Source organism: Pinus tabuliformis, chromosome 5_1, assembly GCF_031772625.1.
Source record: "Pinus tabuliformis cultivar Carrire ecotype Pingquan chromosome 5_1, CPIR1, whole genome shotgun sequence".
Taxonomy (NCBI): Eukaryota; Viridiplantae; Streptophyta; class Pinopsida; order Pinales; family Pinaceae; genus Pinus; species Pinus tabuliformis.
The window spans coordinates 641384944-641404363 of NC_142305.1; the positions used below are offsets into that span (position 1 = coordinate 641384944).

The 19420-nt window shown below is 36.7% G+C and overlaps 2 long non-coding RNA genes across 2 annotated transcripts; one reads left to right on the plus strand and one right to left on the minus strand.

The window, feature by feature from the left end:
- The first annotated feature begins 17741 nt into the window (after positions 1-17741).
- LOC149166619 (uncharacterized) lies at positions 17742-18249 on the plus strand. Its single transcript, XR_016260447.1, has 2 exons — positions 17742-18048; positions 18125-18249. It is a non-coding gene; the product is annotated as an uncharacterized LOC149166619 (long non-coding RNA).
- LOC149166620 (uncharacterized) lies at positions 17782-18135 on the minus strand. The gene is made up of 2 exons (XR_016260448.1): positions 17969-18135; positions 17782-17858 (listed from the first exon to the last, which is right to left on the minus strand). It is a non-coding gene; the product is annotated as an uncharacterized LOC149166620 (long non-coding RNA).
- Positions 18250-19420: the final 1171 nt, after the last annotated feature.

Genomic DNA, 19420 nt, shown 5'->3' on the forward strand with positions numbered 1-19420 from the left:
AAAACTCATTTTGTTTTATCGTAATGTAAGAGAAGCCTTTTCTTCCTAGGTTTTGTCTAAGTCAATTAGCTAGGAGTTACAGTAATAAGAACCCTTGGAATGGAAGAAGCACTGCCACAAATGTGGTGGCTACAAGGTCAGTCCCTTGACCCACCTGGTAGCTTGTCACCACTTGTTTCATACAATGCTTATTAGCAGTGAACATTGATTAGAATCCTTAATTTCATTCTCTTTCGGCGAGTCAAGTTGTCTAAAAAAGAGAGTAGTTTGGGTATTGAATTAGAGATGGCATTTAAGTCTCGGTATCCTTACTGCAGGACCATCCTAAAATGAATAAAATAGTAGCACAAGTGCAATAAATGGCACAAGAAACTAATCGCCCACATGAACTAAATAGGGGAACCTAAACCAAAATAAACCAATTAGATAATGGGAGAAATGGTAAATATGGACCTAATTACAAAGAGTAATATAAAAACCTAGAACAACTACATAAAGAATCCCTGTGAATCATTTAAAATATCAAATGTGAAAAACAATAGCCTTGGTGCTGCAATGGAATAAAAGAGTCTTCCTTTTTTTCTTCTTGTAGATATTTATTCTCAAGAGAAGCCAAAAATACAAGCAACTGAATGCCAAAATAGACAAAGCCCACTCAAAATCAAAGAAAAACAGGAATACTGGATCTAGTTGCTCCAGAATGAAGTGGTTTTAACTTTTCATTTTTAGAGTTTAATAAATCTTTTCCGCACAATGGAACCCAAAAAGGCTAAAAGGTAAATCCAAGAAAATCCAATAGTCTTGGTAGTAAAATGGAATGAAGAAGACAAAATGAAAAAGAAACAAAACAACCCAGTTACAATAGTAGACTAAATTGGCCTCCAAACACAAACCAATTCACCACAATGCAAAACAATTCAAGGTATCAAGCCTGCTAGATAGATTTCGAAGTGGAACAAATCCTAAAACCGAAAACACACAGCACAAACAAGCAACATTAACAAAAGTACGAAAACAAATCTCACCTGCCCAAATGAAATAATGAGCCAGTACACCAAGCATGTAAGCAAAACCTAACATGCCGAACGACATAGAAGGAGAGTAGAAAGCTCCTTACCTGAAACCTCAGCTGACATGGATGGTTGGCAATGGAGATTAATAACCCCAGTGAGTATAGTAGTAGGAGGATCCATCCCATGATCAACCTCCTATGTGTTCCAAAAATGGTGGCATTGCTACAATCACAGTAGCCAACGCTTACTTATACTAAGCGTAACAATAATTATGATATGAGATTACATGGAGAAAAACTTCCATTTCTCACACCTCCCTATTTCCCCTCCAAAACTTCAAATGTGAAATGCAAATATACCTGAAACATGGGATTCTCATTGAATTTTGATTAGAAGTGTAAATTAATAGATAGAATGTTATATACCAAGGCAATTGCAAATAATTGGAAGAGAATGCAAACATTGGTTGTGAAGAGCATCCAATTAGGAACAAGAGAGGCTCTCCAATAAGGGCAAAGTTGTTGAATATGTTTCCAATTGCCCGGTTGCAGAGTAGCATGATATTTCCACCATGAAAAATGTTGGTACCACCATTATGTAGCATAACCATAAGGCTTTGAACATTTTTCCAAAAACGCGAGAGAATAGTGTTGTCTGCAAAATAGTATATGACTATGAAATTAGTGTAAAGCATTCAGAGTTATATACACGATGTCCATTTGCAGAGATTGATGCCTAACTTAAATGCTCAACTTCACTGTAATCCAAACTCATAATCATATTCTTATGAACCTGTTTGGTAGTCTAATAATAGAAGTTCCCCTGAATCCCCTGAAGTTGACCATTAATTAACAAGAATTATTCTAGGCTACCAGGTTTCTGTTCAAAAGACTTATCATCTATACAACTTATTCTTCAAGCAAAAAACGAAGTGAGTATATTTAAAAAAATATGTCAATACTAGATGGACGCATGAAAAATGAAAAAGTGTGTTTGTGAAAATATACCACAAAAACGTCTATTACAACTACCATTGTTACACAAAATTTCTTGCAACTAGTTCTAAAAGCATAAAAACACATAACCTTAAACTCTAAAATCTCATCTCAATACCAATGGCGAATGCCATTTATCTAAACCAAAAATTGTTACCAATGGCGAATGCCATTTATCTAAACCAAAAATTGTTACCAATGGCGAATGCCATTTATCTAAACCAAAAATGGTTATGTGTAAGGCTAGGATGTGTGTGGTCCATATAGATTATCAATCCAAGGGAAATGCAAGAGACTGGTCCAAGCAAAAGTTAGTAGAGAAAGTACTGATGTGTCTCCTGCAAATGCCAGAAATGTTGAAGGTTTGGCTTGGTGCTCCTACTCGAAATGCCATAAATGTTGAAGGTCTGGCTTGGGGCAATGGTGGCTACAGAGAAAGTAGTGACGAGGGGTCAACCAGAGCCAAAGGAACTTTCACCAATAGACTCCATGCAGCTTGTCTTACCATGTTAGACCTTAAAGCAGTGTCCTCACATATAACATTTGAGTTCATGACCCCATACCAGATCCCCAACAGAAAACCAACACTCGTTCAACATGCAATAAGGACCTGCTTGTTCCTCATTTGTAGATGGCATAGTATCCTTTATGTCACAAGAATCTATTGTATTCTCCAAACTAGTTGCAGCTTCTTCATGTCTTTCTCTCAGTGGGTAGCTTTCCCATATCAACCATTTTATTGCTTGAGGCATTTGTGCAAAGTCTCCCTCAATGAGAGCTCTACAAATTACACATTGTTTTCAAATTGTTGGTTTGCAATGTAACTTCGAACAGAGTAGAATTCATACAATTTCATTAGCATGAATCCCAGCCTACATGCTACAACAATCTAGAAGAAACATGATTCCCATATGGCATGGAAAAAATCACCCTAGGACTGAATATGTACACTATGCAATAGCAACTAGGTCGATGATGAAGAATTTTTTTTAGACACCCCATCTAGAGCAACATAAACTCCATGTACCAGATAACAGAAAACAGTTCTCTTCAACAACTAATGACATTAAAGAATTAGGAAAACCAGTAACCAAGATGTTAATCTTAATACCTACTTGAGAGCCACTAATTACAGATGCAAAACTAACTTCAAAGACGAGACAAAAAAAAGATAACAAATCATAGTATAGTATATGATACAAGCATACAACAGAAGAAAGGAGAGAGTGAGACATACTATATCAGATAGTCAAAAGGAGCCAATATCATAATCTTTTGAAGACATACATTTGGAAGCCATATCTACGTTGGTTACTTAATGAGCATATACACTCCATTAGGCTATGTTTTCTTGCCAGACAATCTATCAATGCCAAGTAGGTGTTGACCCAAGTGTTGTCTAGCAAGCTTTATTGTGTGCACACTCCTAGAGGAAAATGTGTTGCAAATACCTGGTAGTACCACCACTGATTCTTCCTTAACTAGTGTTGAAGCAAACTCCATGTCATCCTTGATGTCTTTAAGGGCTGATATATTTATCTTCACCTATTAAAGTAGGAACAAGCTTAAAAATTGTGTTCATAAACCAAAGAGGAAGGGAATTTATATTTATAACAAATCTTTATGATCCTGGCAATCCATTCCTCACCATGATCCAACTAATCACTGTCTCGAAAGAAGGAATCAAAGGATATATGAATGGTAGGCACATCCTATTCAGATTTGCTATGCCCACCCGATCATCTTGAATCCAATAAGAAATGGTGGTAATCTTAGAGAGAGAACCCAACCATATGACTGAAAAAATTAACTTCCCCATTAAGATTAGTACACACTATTGATAAACTTCGTCCATCCTTGTCTAGCTTGGGTTCCGTCAGAAGCCATTAGATTTAAGCCAAGAGCCTTTCAACAGGAGCCTCTCTTTTTCCAAGTCCAACAAGTCCCGCAGAAAGAAGTATGTAACTTGTAACCTTGAACCTTTAGACATCCAACCTTCACCCTACAACCTGTAATCTATCAAAATAAGAACCCCTAGTTTTCCTTTATTACTAGAACTTGAAACCATGCTGCTAAAAAGATAGTTTGATCTGAATTAGACTATTGTTGTATACATATTAGCTAACAATAATAAAATCTAGATGGGTTTCCTTTTAATTACCATGATAAACATAGATCCCTTCAGCCTTGAGTGACACCATAGAGAGTTGATTTTCTGGATTCGATTGTAGAAAATGTCTATTGCTGTTTCCAATAAGTGTAACGTCTGCTCAAAAAATTCTTGGTTGGTGTCTCGTAAAATACTTGGAACAACAACCTATTGTCACAAGAATACACAATTGCCATGCTAGTTAAAAACATGAAACTGATTTGAAATTTTCTTCTTAACATGAGTTGAATAGTAGAACTAAATACAGACATCAATCATGAAAATGCATAACCTTGTTTAAGGATTCCTTTTAAAATCAAGAAAGAACTGTGAATGTGAACAATCATTCCAATAAGTGCACTGCACCTGAGATGAAATGTATTTATAGTTGGAGCTTCAATGATGAAAGTGTATAATGACATAACAAAAGAAACAAAGGGGACAACTACAAGAGAATAGAGGATATGAATTTGTAGCTCACATCACACTCAATTCTTTGAAATGAATGAAACTGAAATAATAGAAGAACAACACGAATGTAAACATGGGAGAAGACAAAGAATAAATAGTAAATGAAGCAATAGGAAGACAATAAAAGAAAGGGGAAGACGTATATAAAACCTACAATGTTATTGATCACTTCATCAGAATCTGATTACCAAGCTTTAAAAGCCTAGATGGCTTAGGTTTTCTAATGCATAGATTTTGCAGTTAAAAGAAACAAAACTGGAAGTAAGGTCATTAGCATGCCTAACAACTGAAGGATTTAAATTTTCAAATCCAAGAATAAAAGAATGCAGGTGAAGTTATTAAATAGTATTACTAAAAAATAACAGATCAAAAAAGAGAGAAAACCAAACCTGCACAATCATTGTAGGACCAGGAGTTATGTTCATGAGCATCTCGACTCCTTCTTGGATCTATCATCCAAACAGAGAAGTTATTCATCATTTAAATATTTTTTCTGAATTTCTCCTCTCAACTACTTCCATACACTCGAAGATTCATTTTTCCTTCTGCACCACTAAGCATCAGGCACTGTGCAGAACCCTAAGAGAAAATTCAGGTGCCATGTCTAGAAAAAGGACTAGGAAACAACATTTGCACTCTTCCAATGGCATGATTACGAATTTCAAACATCAATGCCATAGCCAGTGTACATAGACAAAAAATGGGATATAAATGCAGAGGATGAATTCCAGTTAATTTTATGGCAAAAAGTCCACTATATACATTTGAGATGAAGAAAAACAGTCAGCAAAGTAAGATGAAGAAAAACAGTAAGCAAAGTAAAGCCATTTCTTTATTTATAAATATGATGATGAGAGATAAATAAGATGATAGATACTGCAATCCAATTAGATGAGGTATGAATGCATTATTAAATTAATAAACTACAAATATTTTGAATTGTTTTAGAGAACAAGAAATTCCCCCCCCCACTTTTATTCTGTTCATATACTTGATATAGACCTAACTGGACTATGCTTTCAGAAGATGGAAAGCACGTACATAAGAAGAGAAGCAAATAAAAATGTTTAAAAAGTAGTTCTGCAGAGTGCCTATCTCTAAGAAGGAAAACTCTTCAGAGACGAGACTTTCAAAATGAAATCTGTGCTTCAGTAGTCTTCAATCCTTGTTGTTTTTTGGTAGAACCTATGTTAAAATAAGAAACATATTCTGAGTCCAAACCGCCAACTAGGAATTAACCATCGCTTTGAAATTCCTCCAAGAGTAATGAATGCATACTATTTTGCAGTGTCCTTGTAAGCCTTGAAGGCATTCCTCCATTTTACTCTCGTAAGCCTTGAAGGCATTCCTCCAAGCTCAATTGAACCACCGTCGAAACCAACAATTGGCACTGCTCCAGTTTCAACTTCTCTTACTTTACTGTTCTCAATGGGCATGGAATTCTCCACAAGCTCTTTACTAATTTCATTGAGATCAATAGATATCCCTCCCTTGGCACCCAGGGCAAGTGCTGTGGTGGGCTCCACATTCTCTCCTTGAGTACCCATTAAACAATCCTGACTATCTTCAGTCACATTTGAAGTTTTATTTCCAATGGAGGGTTTCAAGCTATTATCTTGGTTTAAACCAATTCCTCCAATGAAATTAGGGTTTGTTGCAGAGGCCACCAAACTTGGGCTTGTTAAAGGGGTATCATCTTCATTTGAAAAGGGTTGATGGTTGGAATTCAAATCGAGGATCTTAGCAGACGTACGCTCCATTATTAAAATCCTAATGATCCTAAACGCTAAACTTGTATATTGCTGAAAATAAATGCATGAAACTAGTTAAAGGACTTTTGAAAATCCAAGAACTACCTGTGCACAATGTACACTCCATTATTAAAATCCTAATGATCCTAAACGCTAAACTTGTATATTGCTGAAAATAAATGCATGAAACTAGTTAAAGGGATTTTGAAAATCCAAGAACTACTTGTGCACAATGAAGTTGTTGGTGCCCAGCTCCATAAATTCCCTCCCTTTGTGAAACCTCACGCACAACCTTTGGTTAAGGGCAGAGGAGAGGATATTTATAAACATATGAACTCCATGCTGGTTAGAACGTGAAATAGGACAATCCCTACAAATTGTATAATAAGTTCAAATTTAAAATAAAGATAAGAAATTCAAACGATTTCAATAAGAATAAAAATGAAAATCAGAACATTGATCCACCTTGTGGGCCCTACATGAGGGCCATGTGCCTTACACCTCTCTCTCCATAGCATAACATGCAAGCTCTAAAGCAAGCCACCTAACGTTACACCTCTGTCTCCATAACATAGCATGCAAGCTCTAAAGCAGGCCACCTAACATTGCATCAGGCTAACATTTGTGAGTAGGCAGATTGAAACCTGAGAAGGGTTAAAGTGGCGATATAGCATGATTCTCGCAGCAACCATAATAACCTAGATAGTGCACCAAAGCATTCTATTTCTCTACTATCCCATTCTTAGTATATCTGAAACTTCCCCAATGATCAACTGGATGGAGAGAGCACATGGTTACGTTCATGATGCTGCCACACTACATATGCACATGTACCTGTCTATTCCCATATGCATGCATATTGGGAAATCATGCTTATAGAAGGATGGAAACCAGAAGCAGGGCAGAAGAGCCAACCAAGCTAGGTCGAAGAGCAACAGAGAAATAAGGTGGAATATAAGGCAGGTTGCATGGCAGGTATAATGCTTACAGGTTAGGAGGTGCTCTACGAAGTCTGAGCCCGACTAATAACCTGGCCATTTTGACAAGAGAGCCAGAGAGAAAATCTCCGCTTAGATCTTCACAGGTGACATAAAGTGAGTTTGCCCAAGGAGAAACAAGGTGTCTTCGGCCATTACTAATTGAAGAATCGACCAAGGTGGGCAGTGGTTCCCGCAGTTGCTGGAAGCGAAATACCATACCATGACTAGTATTGCTTGTCCGAGCTACTGGTGATGGGTCGTTCGTGAAGGATGCAGGAAACTGGGCACAAATATGGACTTGTATATGCTGGACTCGGATGGGTGGTTTGGAAAACCAAGAAAGACCTGCCCGAGGAACTCATTTTCCACATCAGTTATTTAGGAGCTGATCAACCCACATTTACCCTCAATTTTCCTGAAGGTAATTATCTGAACATCGAAACACCAATATTTTCTTTCGCCCAAATCTAACTTAGCCCTCTTCTAGTTGTCTGGCTGGCTTTACATGCGATGAAATCTAGCTGTCTGGCTGGCTTTACATGCGATGAAATTTGTGAGGGGAAATGCAGCTGGAAATGAAAATGGGCAATGGGCAATGAAAAGAAACCCCAAAAGGCTTTCTTAATGGGTGCAATAATATCGTAGGATACCATAATCCACTATTGCAGGAAGGAATGAAATGTTAACTGGTATCACAGACAGGAAGGAATGAAATGTTAACTAGTATCACAGACATGAGGGCAGTACATGCAGTAGCCATGTGTAGCTACGTGATATCTGGTCGGGTGGTCTGGTTGCATGCAGTGTGCGTGTCCCTAACATATATATTACTAACATATCTAAATAACCCAAACATTTAATTAAAATGAGTTAATGCCAGCATTAGTTTCACAATTGAAAATGCCAAGGAAACATATCAAAGAAACATGAAAATAACATATGGTTCTGGCCTCCCTGCCTCGGGAAGAGGCCAAATAAGATGGCGAAAAAAATTTCGCTATGAAAAATATGTCATGAGTCTTAAAACTTTGGTTATTGAGAATCTTAAACAGCTCAATTAATGTTAGTGAGCATCATATCGATTACTATAGTCCATGTCTAGCCTACGGCAGGGACTAATAATAAGGATAATGAATATTTTAGAGGGTCAAAACATTGAAGAGACTATTACAACATGTTATTATACCAGACGAGGTAGGTATATAGTGATCGCTATGCGGTTTACATATTAATTGGGTTGACTTGTTTTTCATAAGAGTAATTTAACCAAAGTTTTTCATGAGACTGAGCACTGCAGGAGGGATTGTGAAGTTTAACCAAAGTTTTTTTTGTTGTTTGATTGAGCAACAAATGAACCTCTTATTGCAGCCTCACTTTAATTACCCTGAGCAATGTATTGTTTTTACAACATTATCCTAAGTTCTAGCTAACATCCAAGGGAACTTTACAACATTATCTTAAGTTTGATAACTTTAGAACTGACTATAGCCTTTATGTATCATATCCTATCCTAAGTTTTATATTCATGCCAGCTATGTAACCCACTCTTGGCATGTTAGCCATTTGTCAAGATTCAACCCAATTCAACCCACTATTAGCATGCTCGCCATTTGTCAAGCTTCCACAACTACTAAAACAAGAACCAATTCTTTGCTCTTGTCTTCGCTTTTGGTCTCGAATCAACGGGCTCTGGTACTTGATCTACAACTGCATTCCCTTTCTTGGTACTTGATATGCAAGTGCACTTCCTTTCTTTCTTTGTTGGTGATAGAGTTAGACGCTTTTTTTGGTGATAAAGGTAGAGGCTTCTTCCACAGGCATTTCTAGGTACCAAATTGCTACCACAATATGCCTTGCGCCCTGTACATTGAAGTTTTCCCTTTCACCTTGTGCATTTATAGTGTTCATCATGTAATCCATTTACATTGGAGAATCCTAACTTAGTATTAGGTTTAACATAGTATTATTCAAATAGTATTACATTGAATAAGAAATAACATCTTCTTCACATGACTAACATCAAAAAAAAAAATTACACAAAATATTACAAATTGCTATGCATGTACAAAACATTTAGCATTTTCAATATCTATTTGTTTTCTGGCTACTCAATTTTTTAAAATACTGAAGCATTATAAAAAAAAATTGTTTTTTGGCTCTTCAATTTTCAAAAATACTGAAGCATTATAAATTTTGTCTATGTTGGGCCTAAAATCTAGTGTTTGCTCTTAATTTTCCAGAATATTGAAGAATTATAAATTCTGTAAACTCTCGTGTTTGCTCTTAATTTTCGAAAATAATGAAGCATTATAAATTCGGTATATGTTTATATGCAGTAATTTCACCTTTATATGCAAAAGAAGCACTAATTTCAGCATAATTCACCTTTATATGCAGAGAAACACCAATTTCAGTAGTAGCAATTTACTGGGACTCGTTCTTCGATGAATGGCATTGTAAAAACATCAATTGGATATGGGTTTCGATCTCGATTAACTGAATTTCCATTTAATGGGATTGTTGTTTGAACTTGATCTCCATCTTGATCCATTGCTACTAATGCTTTTGCAAATACTGAATATAATAATTGAAAATGCTTTGGTGTCTTTGGTTAAATAATAAGTATTGGTCAATAAGTTGGAAATAATAAGTACTCGTCAATAAGTTGGAAATAAGGTAGAATACCCAAGCTATAACAGGTGGGTTATATAGGCCTTTGCCTTTGCCTTTTGTTCTCCCACCTATAACTATGCCTTTGCTAACGAGTAAACTGAAATGGGCTCTGCTACTTCTTTTAGAAAGACTGAATATAATAATTAGCGAGAAATTGTACAAGAGCTAGAGCCATTTCCATATTAGGCTTCAATACGATTTGAGAGGGTCTTATAAGTCTGGCCCAAAGACATATGTTTCATCCTCCTTAGGTCGCGTTGTACTACCTTGCCTCAACCGCAAAGGTTTGACCAACCTGTGCTCACTGTAATCTAAAGGAGGCATGAATAAAGTAGTTAGTTGATCATGTAGAGGCTTGCTAGAGATAATGGAGAATATCCTAGAATAGTGAGAGTTGGTTCACGAGACCTCAGGATAGGAATTAGTTTCTATTTTGTAGGGTACGCCTCTAACTTCCATAAAACCATGATTGCTATTTAATGTGTGATGTACATGGACAATGTAGAGCGTTCTGCAGAGCCAGACTCTCCTGGTTCAAACTTTCTGTTGTAGAGCTGACCATTGGGTGTCTTTTATTAATTCAAACATCATTTTTTAACATGGTATTAGAGCGTCAGGGTCGAGGAACCTGTAGGATGAGTAAAGAATCTTCCCGATGCACTTGAGTCGAAAGAAACGCGTGGTTTGGGCACGGAATAGCGCCGGAGTACGTGTATAAGCAAGAAATTCACGCTGATATCACTAGTAGACTTACGCGCTTTCCATTTGCATTCTTGATGTGGCTGAAGGGTGGGATGGCGTGAATCCATGTTGGATAGTCGCACCAACCATGCACATAATAAAAAAAAAAAAGGTTGTGTCTTTGCCTTGGCGGTGGTTGTGTGTTTTTGTTTTTTCTTTGAAGTGGCTTCCATTTGGGAAGAGCGACGTCATGTGGAAATATTGTTGTGTTGTGTGCCTGGAAGATCTATCCAAAGGCTGAGTGCTTGAGCTGTCCACAAGCCTGTGTGAGTGCTTGTACTGCGGATTAATGTGGAGCAAGAGTAGGTTGCTCCGAACTGTCGAGGAGGAACAACTGTGGAGATCTACCATGGTTGAGGTGGAATTCCGTGAAATAGCCAGAGGCCATTGAACATTGTAGGCCTGGACTGTCAGTTCTAGAGGAGGCTGCATGGAAAAATCCACAGCTGCTGCATGGAAAAAAGCTGCAACGACCCTATATGTGGTTCCTCATAGGACTGCCATGGACAGTGTGTAGTGTGATGGAGACTTGCCCAGAGGACGCGTGGAGAGGGCACGCAGACTACAAGGGATTAGCCAGTGCTAGAGGCCGTTGAAAATACCAAAAATCGGACTTGTGAAGATCAGCAATTTCTATCTTTGACATAGATCTAGGGTAGATCTATTTTTTTTTCTTGTCAAGTTTTTTTAAATCGTTAAGATGAATGATCAAATGATTGAAGCATACTTGAATGAGCATAACAAGTTCGATGGCTCCAATTATACGAATTGGAAATTCAAGATGCATGCTCTACTAGAAGTGCAAATTGTTTGGACGATTGCAAATGGGGATGAGCAGAAGCCAGCAGTTGGATCAACATCAATCCCAGATTGGGAGAAGAGAGAAGGTAAAGCAAGAACATTGCTAAAGATGTCAGTAAAAGACTATATCATACCAGATATCAGAGAATGTAAATTAGCAAGCGAAATCTGGGGAATTTTGAAGGACTTGTATGAGATCAAGAATACAAATTGTCTTCTATTCCTAAAGAGCAAGATCTTATCCCTGAAGATGGAGGAAAATGAAACAGTTTCTTCCTTCATAGCGAGGATCAAAGATCTAAGAACAAATTGTCATACATTGGTGATACAGTTGCAGATACAGATCTAGTAACCATTACCATGAATGGTGTGACTGATGACTATCAAATGTTTATCACTGGGATAAATGCAAGGGAGAAGATCCCAACGTTTGAAGAACTGGCAGGAATATTAATGCAAGAAGAAGAAAGAAGATCGACTCTAAAGCCCTAGAATGTCGATCTTGCGTTGATGGCGAAAAAGAACTTCTTCAAAGGAAAAGGAAAACTGCAACAACAAAACAAAGGAAACTCACAGAAAATACCAAATCAGACTCAAGGTATGCATTCGAATAGAAACAACTTTGTAATTAAATGTTTTTATTGTGGAAAACTTGGTCATATAGCTAAGGAGTGCAGGAAGAAATAATATCATGAACAATAGCAGAAGCAGAAACGACATGCATGTCATCTCGCGAATGATAATCATGAGTAGAAATTCAGATTGTTCATGGCTGACTTTGATGAGAATGTTGATGCAAACATCTGGTATGTAGATTCGGGAGCATCCACACATATGACGGGGAACAAGCAATGGTTTGAATATTTTAAAGAAATCAACGATGGAGCACAAATCTACCTAGGTGATGATAGAAGTCATCAAATCAAAGGTTGTGGGAAAATTTCTGTCATTTTACCTAATGGTACTGTAAGACAAATTCTTAATGTCATGTATGTGCCCGGTGTAACAAAGAACTTGATTCTGTATCCATGATTATAGATCAAGATCTTAAAGTTGAATTTTTAAAATCTGACTATTATATTAAAGATCTGTTAGATGGCATGAAGACTATTGCTACAGGAATTCGAACAGGAGGTCTGTACAAATTGGATGTAAGACCAACACTAGTTCGAGCTTCGATAACAGTGAGTTTGACTACAGAAGAGCTGTGGCATCAGATATTTGGTCATATCAACTACAATGATTTGCTGTTACTTCAGAAAAAGGAAATGGTAAGAGATCTTCCTATGTTAAAACAACTGAAAAATGATTGTGATGCTTGTACATTAGGAAATATGCATAGAGAAGAATTCCTTGTTCAAGTAGAAAATAAACAAAGAGATGTACTTGAATTAGTGCACTCAGAACTTTGTGGACCCAAGCAAACAAAGTCATTAGTAGGTTCACTGTATTTTTTTACTGTTTATTGATGACTGCACAAAGTTTTCCTGGGCATATTTTTTGAGTAAGAAAAGTCACACATTTGAATACTTTAAGAAGTTCAAAAACAAGATTGAAAAGAAAATAGGGAAGCATATAAAAATTCTCCGCTCCGATCAAGGGGGAGAATATAGGAAGGATGAACTTATCAAGTATTGTAAAGACTATGGGATATTACAACAATTCACAACACCCCATACTCCTCAGCAAAATGGAGTAATGGAAGGAAAGAATAGAACATTGGTGGAATGTGCTAGGAGCATGTTGAAAGGTAAGGATCTTTTGAATGGTTTTTGGGCTGAAGCGTTGAATACTGCAGTTTATTTGAAAAATAGGAGCCCTACAAAGATTCTTGAGTTTAAAACTCCTTATGAAGCATTATATGGATTTAAACATGCAGTAAAACATTCAAGAGTGTTTGGGTCTAAAGCATTTGCCCATATTCCAAAGGAAGACAGAAGAAAACTAGATTCAAAACCCATCAGATGTACCTTTATAGGGTATTGATCATAATATAAAGCTTATAGATTATTTAATCCCTCTACTCACAAGATTTTTGTTAGAATAGATGTCATATTCCATGAGCAGGATCATGAAGAATCTCATAAGCGTAATGAGGAATGGGATATTCCGTTCTTGGTGGAAGAAAGCGAAGAAACAGGAAACAACCAGGATCAGCAGACAAAGGTAGAAGAAGAGAATTCAGATGCAGCAATCAAGCTGAGTCTAGCAAAGGGAACTCATAATGGGTTAGAAGCTACACCAACGCTCAAAAGATCAGGTAGGCAGACTCAATTGCCTGCTAGATACAAGGAAAATGCTTTTATAACTAGTATGATGAATGTTGTTGAACCTTCTAGTTATAAGGAAGCAAATGAATGTAGTGAATGGAAAACAACTATGGAACAGGAATATGAATCTATAATCAGGAACAACACTTGGGAGCTGGTTGAAATTCCTAAAGGGAAACAAACCATAGGTTGTAAATGGTTGTATAAACCAAAGATTAATGCATATGGAACCATAGATAAACTAAAAGATAGATTGGTAGCAAAGGGGTATTCACAAAAAGAAGGCATTGAATATGAAGAAAACTTTGACCCTGTAGCTAAACTAAATACCATCAGAATGTTAATTGCTTTAGCTACTAAGAAACATTGGATGATTCACCAACTAGATGTGAAGTCTACATTTTTAAATGGAGAATTGAAAGAGGAGGTTTATTTAGAGCAACCTGAGGGGTTTGTCCAAAAAGGGAAAGAACATTTAGTCTCTAGATTAAAAAAAGCTCTTTATGGACTAAAGCAAGCACCTAGGTCCTAGTATGAAAAGATTGATTCATTTTTTCTGCAACTTGGCTACAACAGAAGTAAAACTGACCCTAATATGTATACCATGAAAGATGAATAGGGGAACATAGTGTTGATTTCTTTGTATGTAGATGATTTAATTATTATAGGTGATGTTATTGCTCTAATAAAAAAAAATCAAGAAACAAATGTCACAAGTGTTTGAAATGAAAGACCTTGGTGAATTAAGATATTGTTTGGGTCTTGAGATCTGGAGAGATTCAGGAGAAACTTTTCTGTCCCAGGGTAAGTATGTCAAATGTCTACTGGAAAGATTTAGAATGGATCAGTGTAAGGTTACAGCAGTACCATTACAGTAGAACATTAAACTTCAGAGTGAGGATGGCTCTAAAGAGGCAGATGCGACATTTTATAGACAGCTGGTTGGGAGCCTAATCTACTTGACCACTACTAGACCAAATTTGGCTTATGCAGTCAGTGTGCTACTTCAATACATGTCCAAGCTACTTGAGAGTCATTGGAATGCAACAAAATGTGTTTTAAGGTATCTACAAGGAATTATAGACTATGGTATTATTTATATTGATTCCTCCAATGTTAGATTGACAGGATTTACATATTCTGACTGGGCTGGAAATGTAGACGACTAAAGATACATAACAGGCTATGCATTCAACATTGGATCTGGGGTGATTACATGGAGCAGCAAGAAACAAAACACAGTTTAATTCTATTCAGCGGAAGAAGAGTATCAAGCTATGTGTGCAGCAATGTGTGAGGCAGTTTGGTTGCAAAGACTTCTCTAGGATGTTGGGAAAGAACATAAAGGTGCAACAACAATCAGATGCAACAATCAGAGTTCAATCAAACTTGCTAATAATATGGTGTTTCACAAGAACTCTAAACACATTGATACACAATTCCACTTTGTCAGGGAGAAAGTGCAATCAAAAGAAATCCATCTTGTATATTGTAATACATATGATAATGTTGCAGACATTTTCACTAAGCCTCTTGGCAAAATTAAGTTTGAAATGTTTAGGAAGATGTTAGGCATATTTGTGAACCCCTTCTCCATTAAGGGGGAGTGTTAGAGATAATGGAGAATATTCTAGAATAGTGAGAGTTGGTTCACGAGACCTCAAGATAGGAATTAGTTTCTATTTTCTAGGGTACAGTTCTAACTTCCCTAAAACCATGATTGTTATTTAATGTGTGATGTACATGGACAATGTAGAGCATTCTACAGAGTCAGACTCTCCTGGTTCAGACTCTCTATCGTAGATCTCACCAGTGGGTGTCTTTTATTAATTCAAACATCGCTTTTTAACAAGGCTATGGCTCATGATACAATAATGGCTATAGTACAAAAAAAAAAAATTGACTCCTTATTCGAGCCAACAGTGGTCTGAATAGATGTATATTTGTCTCAACAATTCTTTGCATGGATGTCGATCAATGATGGTCTACATGGATGTCAATCAGTGGTGCTCTGCATAGGTGTCCACCTGTCTCAACGCTTTGCATGGATATCGATCAACAGTGCTCTGCCTGGATGCTGATGTGTCAATCTTTTAATACAATGGAAACATCATAATGTCAAGTAGGAATCCTTAAAGTAATAAGAGGGTGGTGTGATATATTATAATCCAAATCTTTCATAAGAATCCATAAAGTGACAAGACCGTGAAGTGACAAGATGGCAGTGGTTTAGAGCTTTCAATAGATCTTTCAAATAAGTAATAGAATTAAAAAATCAATGCTGACTTTTTATAATTAAAAATCAATACCCTCTCTAACGCCACAAAAACCATCTATTTTTATGTCTTTCATTATGAACATCGAGTTCAACATCTTATATCATATATTTCAGAATGAACAAATTATGAATAACAAGTTCAACGTCTTATATCATGCATTTCAGAATGAACAAGTTATAAATAAAAGTTCAGCGTCTTATATCATGTATTTTAGAATGAACAATTAATTCAGTAATTATATTGTGTATTTCATAATGACCAACAAAGTTCAATCTCGTATACAATGTATTTCAGAATGAACAACTAATTCAATAACTATATCTTGTATTTAAGAATGAACAACAAATTCAGTTATTAATATGGAATGTGAAAAAACATAAACCAAAATGAGAAGAGTCAGTGTTTACTTACCTTGGATTTCAGTGTTTACTTAACTTAGATTTCTAAATTTTGAAAGAAATCAATGTTTTCTGGTTCATGATTATACCACCACTGCTTTGCCAACAATAGACAGACATCTATTTATTAAAAATAAAAAATTACTTCCCTTACGATTTCAGCATTGTACTACAAATACAATTCGTTTAAAAAAAATTCTGCAAAAATAATTTAAAAACAATTTCGACAGAAATCTTTTTATTAAAAATAAATAAAATTACTCTTACAATTTCAGTATTGTACTAGGAGTAATACAAATCATTTAAAAATAACTTAGGCAAAAATCGCTTAAATAAATTTCGGCAGGTATGCCATCTGCAATGTAGACCTTGTTCTATGATACTCTTTGGAGTCCGACTTGCAGAAAATATAAAATCTTTTGAGGAGAAAGAACATTGCCCATCAGATATCAATTCTAGGCTAAGGATATCTTAAACGTCTATCAACAATTGCATGAAAAATCGATCACTTATTTCCATTTTGAAAATGTAATCAACAACAATTGAGATTTATTAGTCCCTGCCTTCATTCAGCAGGACTATAGATCAGTAGATCGTTGACGCTCATGACGCTCATTAACTCATTAGTTGACCTATTTTTTTTAGCTTTCTCATGGTTTAGCCAAAGTTTTATAAATGCAATTGTTATGCTTCTAAATTTTAACCAAAGTTTTTATCTGGAAAAAAATTGGCCTCTTATTGCCCGCTTCGCATATCCCAGTATAGAGTATGAAACATTATATTTATCCAAGGTCAAGGAATGTTGCAACTTATTAGTCCCTGCCATCTGGCAATGGCCAGGGACTATAGTAATCGTTCCGAGCGATGTTAACATTAATTCACCTGCTTGTGACCTGCTTCTTATCGCCGGTTGAGGGAGTATATCCAAAGTTTTTTCGTATATAATAATTCACCGTGTTATTTGGCCTCTTCCCGAGGCTAGAGGCAAAAAAGCATAGGTTATAGGCGGAGTACAGGTAATTACAACAAGCTGCTGTTCACTCGTGCATGAAGTAATGCTAGCATTAATCCTCTAGCGTTTAATGTTAGAGATTAATACCACTGCTATTGTATGTACCCTGCTACAGCACGCTGTATGCTTGCCACCTCATGTAGCACCGCCGTACACCTGCAAGCTCATGCGCCATCGTTACATGTACGCCTGCCACGGTATTTTGGTCATTGTGGCTTCTATAGTACCTAAGCTCATCGGCCCTGCGCTCCAGGCATAAATAAATGAAAGGGTAAGACTGGCTGGCTATTAATGTAAGCATTCTTCCTTCGTGACAACCTGTGGCCTGCGCAGGGAAGCTTATCAAAATTCCATGCATGTAAAAGACATCAAAGTGAAACTAATGTGTTATGATTTGATGCAGGGAAATTTGGCAACTAAGACTGTCTAGCATACCTGAACTTTGAAGCAGCAGCGAGCCTGGGAGTTTTAGCTGAACAGGAGCCGACTCGTCCATTCTCCTACCTGCTATACCAGTAAGTCCATTCAGCTAATTAATTCTGAAAGTCCATTCAGCTAATTAATTCTGATTTCGAACTGGTTCGCTGCTAGTCTGATGAAGCCTTCTGCATAATAATGGAGTCCAGTCGGGCTGGAAGCTGATTTTCCATTGCAGCAGTGCTCCAAACAGGATACAAAATGCTTTACCAGGTTAAAATCCTGCGATTTCTGCTTCACTGTATGAAAATTTCGATTAGTTATGCATTTTTATGAAGTTACCAGTCAATTTAGAAACCTGTAAAAACCTTATGCGGTACAGTGAAGGCCGCACAGATGACAATCGCAAAATTTAATAAAAATTCTGTTGGCAAATGAGAACAATTTGACCAGATTTTAGCTTAGCTGGGTTTCATGTGATATTTACATTGCTAACGATGACATGTTTTTACAGTGGTGTATTTATGTACATTAAAATTTAATAATTAAGTTCAATACCATTGCATAATTTTAATACAAAATTAACAAGCTCAATCTATCCCTTGTTCATATTAGCATTATGTTACAATTTGTCAACTGAAACTTTAGGCAATGTAGAAAAAGGCAGAGTTCAAACCTGTTTTCGCAGAGCAACAGTTTTTTGTGTCGCGCTCCATCCATTATTGCAGAGCAATTGAACATGTTAGATACCCCAAGATTGAATCAGATCGGCCTTGATAGCGTGAATTAAGCTCAGTTTCAACAACTTTACCTGTTCTTTCTAATTTCCACTCTTTCAGTCGCATTTGCTATACCGTTCTCGTGCACGTGACCTATCTTCCGTCGTTACCAGGAAAGGCTTGTTGATACCGATCTCTCTATCATTCCGCTTTCCTGACCGGAGCTCCTGACCTTCGCCTCCGGCCCTGAGCAGTTTTCTGTGTCTGGCTCCATCCATTACCGCAGAGCAATTGAACGTGTGGAGGAGCGAGGGGATATGTGTCATTTTGTCGCCGCTCCTCTTCTTTACGTGTCTTCTTTACGTGTCTGTGTGCTTGTTTTCCATCCATGTGTAAAGCACATCATGCCTGCACACGTTATTTGTTGTCTTCTTTATTTTCGAAGCTATTCAAAATGGGGCGACATTTATGAGCTAATTCCTTTACTGTTTATTTTTATTCTTATGATTATGTATATTATGTCTTTTATATACTCTTATAAAGGTATGTTTTTAGTGTTTATGTATATGTTTTGCCGTTCTCTAATCATGTGTTTATATACATTGTGTATGCGCTACAATAACTATGCAAACCAATAATTCATAAGCAGGCCTTTTATCGTAAGTATCAACTAAAGTTACAAGTGCATATTTTAAATAATAAAAAAGGCCGCAAGAAATCCAAAGTTAATAGTAACAAGAACTCTGCTTTC